The sequence below is a fragment of the Nyctereutes procyonoides genome, unplaced genomic scaffold, assembly GCF_905146905.1.
Source record: "Nyctereutes procyonoides isolate TBG_1078 unplaced genomic scaffold, NYPRO_anot_genome, whole genome shotgun sequence".
NCBI classification, from domain to species: domain Eukaryota; kingdom Metazoa; phylum Chordata; class Mammalia; order Carnivora; family Canidae; genus Nyctereutes; species Nyctereutes procyonoides.
Window position 1 is genome coordinate 1562329 of NW_026575124.1, and position 9723 is coordinate 1572051.

At 40.6% G+C, this 9723-nt stretch overlaps 1 protein-coding gene across 2 annotated transcripts in view; it reads right to left on the reverse strand.

The window, feature by feature from the left end:
• The window catches only part of LIMA1 (LIM domain and actin binding 1), an 88802-nt gene extending 79372 nt beyond the window's left edge, over positions 1 to 9430 (reverse strand). The window contains exon 1 of one of the 2 annotated variants that reach the window (XM_055337006.1): positions 9331 to 9430. The gene's annotated coding sequence lies outside the window, so the exon portion shown is untranslated. Of the gene's footprint in view, positions 1 to 409; positions 535 to 9330 lie in introns of those variants that run through there. The other variant, XM_055337007.1, reaches the window with a different exon arrangement.
• Between the last annotated feature and the right edge of the window lie 293 nt (positions 9431 to 9723).

Sequence of the window (9723 nt, forward strand, 5' to 3'; positions counted from 1 at the left end):
GAACCAATATCAAAAGTTGGACTCTTAGCTGACTGAGCCACCCAGGCACCTAGAGATGGTTGTGAGGATTAAATGAGAGAATAAAAGTAAAGTACTTTGAAAACTGTAAGTTGCTATAAAAACTATTTTAAGTTTAAGTAAGATTTCAGCTAATTTCAAGAAAAAAAATGGAATTAAAGAATAAGTCTACCCACTGAAAGGAAATTGGAAATTAGAACTGATGATTTTGACTGTCTGATTCAACCAGATGTTAACAAGAAACCCCTTGTTTGAAGCTGTTGCTAAAAATCTTTCAAGTCAATAGGCATATAGTAAATACAATGAAGATAGTTTCATCTTTCCTTGAGGATACTAGGTAGCTTTCTTATTTTTCTTCTAGAGAAGAAAAGCAGAAGAAAACTTTCAGTACCTGGATTCTAGTTGGCTGGATCTAGTTGTAAGTCGTCAGTTGGATTCCAGTTTTGCTTGCTATTAAAAATGTAATGAGGAGCACCTAGGTGGTTCAGTAGTTGAGCGTCTGCCTTCGCTCAGGATGTGATCACAGGGTCTTGGGATCCAGTCCTGCATCAGGCTCCCCACAGGAGCCTGCTTCTTCCTCTGCCTAAGTCTCTGGCTCTCTGTCCCTCATGAATAAGTAAATAAAATCTTAAAAAAAAAAAAAAAAAAGTAATGAGAGCTAAAAGACTGGTATGGGCAGGAGTAACAATCCTGGAAATAGATGCTGACAGTAGTATTAAAATAGTGCCCTGGATCCTGGGAACACCTTGGAAAACCTGCACTCAGAAGGAACTGAATCCTGGCGATCACAGCCTCCATTTGTCCTGCTCCCCTCCAAAATCCTCAGAGGTAGCAACCTCTTCTGAACCCTGATAGAACTATATCAGCTGTTGTCCATTAAACAACAACAAAACTTTGAACTGCAAACCAAACCAAGACTAGTTAAAATGAGAAATCTATCTTCAAGGCTTATTCATGCATAAAACAAATACTTATTAAGGACTTACATGTGTCAAGCAGTGCTGCTCTATTTGCTAAAGGTATAAATGTTAAAAGTGACAAAGTCTCTGCTCTCATGAAGCTTCCATTCTATTGGGCAAACAGGACAATTAAATACTGTGATTAGTGCAGTGAAGGAAATACAGAGTAACTGGAATGGTGGTAGGAAAAGGGGCAGATGCTTTAGATAGTGGTCTGGGGAAGGCCTCTTTGGGTAAATGACATTTGAGCTGAAACCTGAATGATGGGGAGGAGATAGGCAGCCAGCCAGGTGGAGAGAAGAGACGTGGGAGTTTTCAAGATGGAAGAAATAGCAAATACAAAGGCCCTGAGGCAGGAATAATATGGCTAGGGAGTGAATGAAAAGTATGAGACGATGACAAAGCTGAGTGGCAGCCAAATTAAATAAGCAGTGGTCAAAGATCTTAATTTTATTCTAAGTGTAAGGCAAAGCCAAACATATTTATGTAACAGTGCTTGCAAAATGAGATATATTTCACATACTCTATGAAAATTGTTTATGTATAATGGCTATGAATGAAAAGGAAAGGCAGAGTTTTCACACTTAATCTTTTAAGGAAGGAATATTCATAAATAGTAACAGGACTGAGGTAAAAAAACAAAATTAAAATGAAATGCCAAGTGATGACTGAGGAGGGAGCCACTGATTAAAACATAAGAAATTTTAAAAGGCTTTATTTTTTTAAAGGAGCATTTTATTTGAGCTCTTAAGGAAAAGGATTTAAGCAGGACTGGGAGGAGGGAGAGGAGCCTGGGGCTGTGGGAACTGCATGAGCAAAGGCACAGAGGCAGGAAGGGACAGGGTGGGTCCAGGAAGCCATGAATCACTGCATGGCTACAATGCCAGGTGGGTGGGTAGTGATGTGGGAGATAAGCCTGGAAAAATAGGCTGTCAGGGTGTGGGAGAAGGGGTCTTGAGTGGCATTTAGAGAAATTTAGATTTAATTTATTTGGGGCTTTGTTTCCCCTTAAGTGTGTAAATGAATCTCCTGAGGTACTTGTTAAAACTGCAGATTCCCAGGCCCCATTCCCCCCAAATAAATATACAAATCAATATATTGATTTGTAAGTCCAAGCGGGACCTGGAAACCTACCTTTTTAACCAACACCCAGGTGATTCTAAAGCAGGTAATCAAGGAAACCAGATTTTGAAAACCAGTGTTGTACTTTTTTTTTTTTCTAATGACAACTCTGAACTAAAATGGAAAAACTGAAGCCAATTCTAAGGACTGTAGCAAAAAAAAGGGGGGGGTGTTATGAATTAGAACAATGACAAAGAGCCATTATCACTGTTGGGTAGAATCAACCAAACATGGTGATTGATTAAATATGAGAAAAGAGGACTGAGGCGTTCAAGACAACTTCAAGCTTTCTCCTTATGGAAATGAGGTGGACACAAGTGCCTGGTACATAGAGAATATCCACATGATCTGCCAGGTAGTTGGAAATATGGATCTGGAACTCAAGAAGCTATGCAAACGCACTAAACATACTGCTTTAGTACTCTTTTTTTTTTTTTAAAGACAAGAAGTCCATTTTTTTTTAATGTTTATTTATGATAGTCACAGAGAGAGAGAGAGAGAGAGAGAGGGGCAGAGACATAGGCAGAGGGAGAAGCAGGCTCCATGCACCGGGAGCCCGATGTGGGACTCGATCCCGGGTCTCCAGGATCGCGCCCTGGGCCAAAGGCAGGCGCCAAACTGCTGCGCCACCCAGGGATCCCCTGCTTTAGTACTCTTAAGTAAATTCAAGACAAATTAAAGAATTATAAAAAGTAAAAATAATAAAAATTAGAAGGCAAAGTGAATACTTAACCCATCTTCAGATGACAAAAGACTTCTCAATGTAAAAGCAACAAAAGAAAACCCAAAGAAAAAGATCTATAGATAAGTAATAATATATCATACATAAAATGTAAAGGCAAATAACTAAACATTTGACCATAGGGCAAAGAATTAATATTCTTAAAATAAAGAGCTTATACAAATGACAGAGGAACAAACCAACTAAGAATAGTTTCTGTATGGAATAGTGGAAGTTGTTAAGTAACTTGGCTTGGCAATGTAAAATCTCTTGTCATAAAATGAGATTTGCTTTACATCCATTAGAGATGATGGGGCTTTGTGGCATAGATCAGCAGGGCTTTTCTGACTTACGTAACTAGGTTGCCAAGTGTCAATCTATGGGAGTGCTTCAAAAATGCCAGTCTTTGGAACTTCTATTGTTATGAGAGCACAAACACATTAAAGTGCCTCTAGGTTCCATTAGCCTTGCTACCAGTATGAAAAATTGCCTTTACTGCATCTAGCCTTTTTTCTTGGGCTCGATATATCTAAACTGGGTGAAGGGTAAAGGATGGGACAAAAAATAATTTCAGTGTCTAGAGAGATCTGTCTTGCAAGGCATCCTTTTAGTACAGAGGCTGTCCGGACTTTGGGATCAATAACCCAACCCTCCTACTTTACAGAAAAGGCTCAGGGAGGATGAATGACTTGCCCAAGATATCACCTAAGTGGTTGGTTCCCAAGTTGAGAATCCTGACTTTCAGGTCAGCAGTTTTTCCATTTTTCCAGTGCTGCTCGAACAATCACAAGCTCTGGCTTCTCACACCAACAGGCATTTAAAATGCCACAATTTCAACTTCTATACACTTTCCACTTCATACTCCACTTATTCGATTTGGCCTAATAAAATATCTGTACTCCCTCCCCCAAAGTCCCAAATAAAAGGACTCTAGACAGAAAACAATATAATTAAAATGTAAGACTCAAATAAAAATGGGAATGGATCAACCAAAAGACAATGCACAGAAGAAACTGAATGGAAATGAATATATGAAAAATGTTCACCCTTACTAGTAATAAAATACAAGTTAAATAACTTTTGCTTAACAAGTCAATAAAGATAAAAAAAAATATGATCCAGTATTATGAAGGACACACTCAGATGGGCACTCACAATCAGTGCAGATGACAATGTTAATTAGTCTAATTTCTATGAAAAGCAATTTGACAGCAGTGTTAGTGTTTTTAAATTTTTATTCCCTATTCCCTATTTATTCTGGAAATCTAACCTAAGAAAATAGTGAGTGATTTGTACAAAGATTTACGCATTAATTTGTTCTCAATTTTTTCACTTGTTAATAATGTAAAAATCAAAATACTGATGTATAGAGTTAAATTATGCAACACCAATACAATAGGATATTGAACATCCATTATAATTCTTTTCAAATAATTTTGATGCCATGGAAGCTTATAACATAATGTAAAGTGAAAAAGTAGATACAAAACTATATATCTACTGTGATAAGATGACCCAATAACCTGTGTGTATCAAAGGGGGAAAAAAAAGACTGAAAGGATATACACCAATCTGGAACAGAATATGGAATATTTTACCTTCTTTAGAATTTACTTTTCCTCAAGTTTTCTATAATAAGCATATATAATTCTTATCTTCTAAATGGATATGCATGTCTGTATATGTGAAAATAAAACAAGAATTATATATATATAATATGAAAAGAGGTTTAAAAAATAATCTGCAAATCACTCAGATGGAGATATGTTAGTTGAAGCCATGCACATAGATCAGACTGCACAGGGAGACTATATAGTAAGAACAGGATGCTGGACCATGGCAAACACCCACATTGAAGGGGCAAAAAAAGACTGTGAGTTAGTGAAGGGCATGGGAGGAAGTGGTTAGATTAGAAGATGGACAACCAGGTAAAGTCATGTCAAGAAAGCCAAGTAAAAGTAAGAACAAAAAAAGTTGTCCACTTGGTCAAACGTTGCCAAAGGATTAGGAGGAGAGCAAGGGCAGAGACATTACAGAGAAATCACTGGGTACAATGCAAGGACAGACAGGTTTCTTCTAGTGCTGGAGGTGAAAGCCAAACCTGAAAAAATTACCTATTCAGTGAAAGTGACTATGAGGAAAAGAAGTCCTGGGCCATTTGATTAAATTTCAGTTTATGGGGGAAAAAAGATTGTGGAAATCTAAAACCAAGTAAAAGTATACCAGGATTACTAATCTATGGGTAATGAAAAATTGGCAAGAAAAATCATGTTTGAAGGGTTATGAAGTTTTCCATACTGTAAGCTCTGTTACAGGATACATAAGAGAAAAAAATAGCTCCACGCTTGTCATCAGAAGTACAGCAGGTAAATCTTTTTTAAAAAAGGGAGCAGGCACCTGGCTGGCTCAGTTTGTAGAGCATGCAACTTTTGATCTTGGGGTCATGAGTTTGAGCCTCATGTTCGGTGGAGAAATTACATAAAAAATAAAATCTTTAAAAAAAAAAAAGCACAAAAAGTTGCATCTTTTTTCCCTTAAAGATGAAAGTTCTTAGTTTCAGTGTAGCATTATTAAGAAACTCTTTAAAAGAAAATAAAAAGAATGTGGAATATCATGGTGTCATGTTAACTTCTCATGACTGCACATGTGAAATCTCTAGAAACATTTTCAAGTATACAAAATCATTTGACATGCTAAATAATGGATTGCTTATTGGGTCAAATCTTGTCCCTTTAATAAAAAGAGATCTTCATTTGCACAATAACTTGACTGCCTCTCAAGGACTTTGCATACAGCCACACAATAAACACATCCTACCAAGAGTACCATTTACCATAGAATCTCAATTCCCCAATCATTAAGTAAGAAACTACTCAATTTACAACCATTCATTTGTTACTAAAGAACCTTGAGAGTCTGTGTTAAGTAATTTAACATCACCTGGAGATTACAGTACACAATCCAAAATAAAGTACTTTAACTTCCTATCACAAAACACACAGTGAAAGACCATAGCAACCTTAAGAAAAAAAGTCTTTTTTTTTATGGAAATTCCCGACAAGTCACACATTTTTCTATCTGTTGAAAGAGTACAATTCCAATCTAAATAAAAGTCACCTATTTCTGAGTACGGAATTAGGAACACCTGAAAACTAGTTTCGTTGTCAACATAAACAGTGACAAATTTTCCCAATTTGTGGTTATGTGGCCTTTTATGGCAAAGATGTCTGATGATCTCCCATACTCTCAACATTCTTTTGTGTTTGGGTGTATAGGTCTTTGATGAACCTTTCTGGTACAGAAGCTCTAAGTTAATTACAATTGATTGTTGAAAAATATCAGAGGAAAGCCACGAATTTGAAACTCTAAGAAGAACAATCACTAAAACTGTACTTGAAAATATTTTAAGGAAACAACATAATCATTGTAGATACCCAAAATATATGCAAATACTGACTGGCTTTCCAAAAATGTCCAGCAGCTACCACTTAACTAGAGTGTAAACAGAAAGAAAAGAAGGTCAAGGAAATGTGTTCATCAAGTACCATGGCTCAAATTACCAAATGAGACAACCACTATCTGTTTTATTAACTCAGAATCTCTATTTTTAAAAAACAGGGGATCCCTGGGTGGTGCACCGGTTTGGCGCCTGCCTTTGGCCCAGGGCGCGATCCTGGAGACCCGGGATCGAGTCCCACATCGGGCTCCCGGTGCATGGAGCCTGCTTCTCCCTCTGCCTGTGTCTCTGCCTCTCTATGTGACTGACTGACTGACTGACTGACTGACTAAATAAATAAATAAATAAATAAATAAATGAATGAATGAATGAATGAATGAATGAAAACAAAAACGCCTGGGTAGCTTAGCTGGTTGAGCATCCAACTCTTGGGTCTCAGCTCAGGTCTCGATCTCAGGGTCTTGAATTTGAGCCTGGCATTGTGCTCCACGATGGGCATGGAGCCTACTTATAAACAAACAAACAAAAAAAAAAACAAATGAGAAAAATGAAAAACATAATTACACAGAGGGATTGTGTCATGTTTATCTTTTGTACACTAGACACACAGTAGGCAATAAAAGCCTGCAGTTACATGAAGAGTGCTTAAGACTACCGGAGACTTCAGATCATCAAAACTCTGCAAAGAATCTTCAGACATTTCTAACCCTTTCCTCCACTCATTTGCCCATCCTGTTGCCCCTTCAAAAGAAAGAGACATTTGGAAGGCACCTTAGCAAGAAAAAGTATCCTCTGTCATCAAGATGTGCTGTTAAAGAACTATTTTCACTTCTGAAACTTTCTCAGAATTATTAGAAGGTTGAAAGTTGGCCCATCTTTAACCAGAGTCTGGAACAAAATCTGAATGTACCAAGTTAAATAAAGTTACACAATGAAGCAATTTTTCAAAATGGCACTGTTTCACTAATGTTTCCAATAAGCTATTCCCAGAAACTCTACAGTTCAGGGACTACATGGTGACAACACTTAGAGGCCTGATCCCAAACAGTGGAAAAACAGCTCCACCAACTATTTATTGAACGGATGCAGAATTAAGGATAGGTCCTTACCCCATCTTCAAAAGGCCAAACCTTTGGCAAAACACCCCTCAAGAAACATAAGCAAGGGGCACTTGTGTGGTTCAGTGGTTGAGTGTCTGCCTTTGGCTCAGGTCGTGATCCCCGGGTCCTGGGATCGAGTCCCACATTGGGCTCCCTGCAGGGAGACTGCTCCTCCCTGTGCTTATGTCTCTGCCTCTCCCTTGGTATCTCTCATGAATAAATAAAATCTTTAAAAAGAAAAAGAAATAAGAGCGAGACAAACATGTAAAGAAAATAATTCACAATACTTAAAAAGTTTTTTTGTTATTATTATTTTGTTTTAAGGAAAAGTAGAAGAGGGATTTTTTTTTTTTTTAAGTAGGCTCCACACCCAGCGCAGAGCTCAATGTAGGACCAGAACCCAACCCTGAGATCAAGACCCCAGCCTAGATCAAGAGTCAGACGCTCAACCAACTGAGCCACAGGCACCCAAAGAGGGACATTTTTCTAAAACTTTATTATCTACCCACAGCACTCTGAGCTGATCTCTCGTACAGCACTAATCTCAACAAACCTGTAAGTTGTATCTGCTGATTTTTGCCTAATCCACTTGATTTTAATTAAGCTTTTTTAGAGTAAAGGGATGTTGGGAACTTTGAATCCATAGTGGGACTGACGAAACAAGAGGCAGTTGATAAATGTTTTGTCCAGAAAATGATATAAGTTCCTAACGTAATTATCTAATACCATGTTACGTACTGTTCTGTCAATGCAAAAAAAAAATTAATAAAAGGAAATACACGTGCATGCAAATCTTGTGTTTTTTTTTTTTTCCTGCTAATTCTATAGCTTTTTGAATATCTACCTAAGACACTGTCATCCCTCATTCAGGCTACAACTCCACAGAAACTTAGAATATGTTTGGCAGGGTCATCTTCTTTTTGCGTTTACGTCAGATCTCAGAAGAAAGTTATTTCACGGTTCCTAAAATGTTTGTCATTTGTGAATAGCAGTAGTAACCATGAGGATAAAAAAGTATTCCGTTCAACCACTTAAATCAACAGTGGTGAAAGAAAGAACACTTAATGCAAAAGACCTCTCCCCTAAAGGGGTATTGTCTTCAGGCTGATAACTCCCTGAGTACCTTCAACTAACTCAACAGGCCAAGTCAGTAGAACCATCTGGATTAGGCAAGACTTTTGAAAGCTAGAATGAGGTGAAAGACAATAGTAGTTCAAATATCCCTTACCGGGATCAGCTAAACTCGTTGTTGTAAGCGCACCAGTAAGGAGGCAAGGAAAGACGCCAGATGGTTGGCTCCTAGCACCTACAACTTCAAGCTCAGTAGGTGCAGCCCCAGGTGTACAATTACCTTATATTAACACCTACGTATGTCGGTGACAGGTGCCAGCGATATATACACGATAGCGCTTGCAGGATGACACTGGGCTGCAAGGACTGCTATAGTCTCAACATACCTCAAAGGGGTGTCAGTGTCTTAGAGTTCGGTTGGCAGAATGGAAGGGGTGTGTGTGGGGGGGGATCGAAGAGGGAGGGGACAGCTTGGAAAGGAGCAGCTGAGTATCAGAATGTTTCCCTAGGAGACTATTTTGAATTCTGAAGAACTGCCGCCTTCCTCCACTACACCAAAAATGTAGTATCTAGCTAGAAAAGAGAGTTCCCGATGGAAGAGCTGGTCCTATGAGCTCCCGCCCTCTGGCAGCAAAGGTTCGGCCCCAAGATAATTACTCCCAAGACCAGCGCAGCAGCCAGAAGGGAGGAAAGAGCAGAGGAACCAGGATCAGCGAGCGGTTCCTCTACTCTCTCTATCTCTCTCGGGAGGAGGGGGGAGGGGTGCACGCTCCCTGGGCTGCCCCCGCCCCAGAAGGCGCGGGAGAAAGAGACCGTGGGGGGCAGCCGGGGTCTCGCGCATTCTCCGGCCGTGGAGGATGTGGAGAGAGAGGAAGCGCTTACCTGGCTAAAATCGGTCTTTCCTCTTTGCTGCCGGCAGCCCCGCCGCGGGTCCCGGGCGCTCTGCCTCGCGCACCTGTCGCGGCGACCCAGCTGCAACACCTACAGCGCCTGCGGCCCCGCCCCGCCCCGGCGCCGAGCCCCGCCCCGCCCCCGCCGGGCCCCGCCCCCCGCCGCGGGGGCGCGCACGCCCGCCGGCCTCCCGTGCGGCCTCAGGGCGTGCGTGCGCGCCGCCGACTGCGTGCCCTGCGTCCCCGGCTGGCTCGGGCCGCTCGGCCGCGCGCGGCGTTGGCGTCCTGGGGGGCGTGGCTGCTCTTCCGACGGGGCCGCGTCGCGTTCTCCCGGCGACCCTGTGGGACATCCAGGCCCCTGTGGGAAAGCCTCGAGCGTGGCGCG